Source organism: Humulus lupulus, chromosome 3 (assembly GCF_963169125.1).
Source record: "Humulus lupulus chromosome 3, drHumLupu1.1, whole genome shotgun sequence".
Taxonomy (NCBI): Eukaryota; Viridiplantae; Streptophyta; class Magnoliopsida; order Rosales; family Cannabaceae; genus Humulus; species Humulus lupulus.
The window spans coordinates 89,228,202-89,230,034 of record NC_084795.1 but is presented as its reverse complement, the minus strand read 5'-3'; the positions used below and the strand labels follow the sequence as shown (position 1 = coordinate 89,230,034).

Here is a 1,833-nt window from a genome sequence, read left to right as displayed (position 1 = left end):
ATTTCAGCAATTGACCCATTGTTCATTCAAATGTGCTTATTAATGATTCCTTATTGTTGATTGGAATCCAATGGCAAGATATTGAGTAATATTTGTGCTGGGAAGTTTGAATATAATTGATAGATTTGAATGACACAAGTGAATAATCTTGTTAGGTTATGTTTGTGAATAGCATAGAATGTGTTATTTACACAAATGTTTATGAATAGCATAGGAATGTGTTATTTACCTTGTGTAACCATTATGAATTGATGCTTAAATTCTAGGTTCTTAAACTTGATTGGCATAGGAACATGTTAAATTAGGTGAAAGAATTAATACCATAGGAATTGGAAAAGTTCTATGAGCTAATTTGGAATTCTTGTTAACTCTGGGTACTTTTGTTGCGGCAAAACGTACAGGTCATGTAACATAGAGGGATTTAATAATTCAAGCTCATTTCAACCAATTGATTTACCTCACTTTTAAATTAGCATTGCAGTTTATATTTGAGCATTTTTAATTGATTTCTAGCAGTGTTAGTTTACAAAATCAAAACAATTTAATTTGGTTACTTTTGCAATTGTTTGGTAATTAATTTGTGCTTTTAGTTTTAATTTGTGATCCATGTGGAGATAATCTCAAATATTTATCACTTTATTACTTGTTTTGTGACTGTGTATACTTGCACATAATTGATCGAAAAATATCACAACAAGTTTTTGGCACCATTGTTGGGGATTGAAATTAGAATTTTTTGTATTATTAATTACTTTGAAATTTGTTTTTCTTCTTTTACACTTATCTTGTTTGCTTGATCTTGTCCTTTGCTAGATTTATTTTGTTGCTTGAATGAGCATCAAGACTTTGAGATAGCCCCTATTGACCTAGAGATTAAACGTACATTTCAAAGAAGGCCAAGGGAACAACAGGGTCAACTACATCTTGCTATGGCTCAAGAAGGTGAAGGGGTTGAGGAAATTAGAGCTCGACCCATGCTTAATGTGACTGTTGGAGTTGTTAATGAAGCAACCAATGCTTTGAATGCCGCTAATTCAATTGTTATGGCCGATGATAGAGAGAGGGCCATAAAGGAGTACACTGCCCCAATGTTTAATGAGTTGAATCTTGGTATTGTTAGGCCTGAAAATCAAGCACCCGACAAAAAATTGAAATTCAATCTTGGTATTGGCTCAATACACTTCCTTCCCACTCAGTGACTACGTGGTATGAACTAGCTGAGAGATTTTTGATGAAGTACTATCCTCCCACAAAAAATGGTAAGTTTCGGAATGAAATTATTTCTTTTCAATAGTTGGAGGATAAGTCGGTATGTGATCCTTGGGAGATGTTCAAGGAGTTATTGATAAAGTGTCCACATCATGACATCCCACATTGCATTCAAATGGAGACTTTTTATAATGGTCTCAATGTCTCCACACGCATGGTTTTGGATGCTTCAACAAATGGGGATATTCTCTCTAAGTCCTTCAATGAAGCATATGAAATTTTGGAATGGATTGCAAACAATAATTATCAATGGTCTAATGCTAGGGCCCCAACAGGAAGGAAAGCGGCGGGTATTCATGAGGTAGATGCTTTGACAGCTTTGACCGCTCAAGTTTCATCTATGACCAACCTTTTAAACACCATGAGTATGGGGGGTAATTAACAACCAGCTCCTATGGTCGAAGTAGCGGATGTGTCATGTGTTTATTGTGAAAGAGGGAACACATTTGATAGTTGTCCTTCTAATCTCACTTCGGTTTGTTACATGGAGAATCAAAATTCCAACTGCAACAATCCTTATTCCAACTCTTACAATCTGGGTTGGAGACAACATCCAAACTTTTC

General features: G+C 35.1%; 1 non-coding gene across 1 annotated transcript; it reads right to left on the bottom strand.

The window, feature by feature from the left end:
• Window positions 1-1,261: 1,261 nt before the first annotated feature.
• LOC133828152 (small nucleolar RNA R71) lies at window positions 1,262-1,368 on the bottom strand. The gene has a single exon (XR_009890789.1). It is a non-coding gene; the product is annotated as a small nucleolar RNA R71 (small nucleolar RNA).
• Window positions 1,369-1,833: the final 465 nt, after the last annotated feature.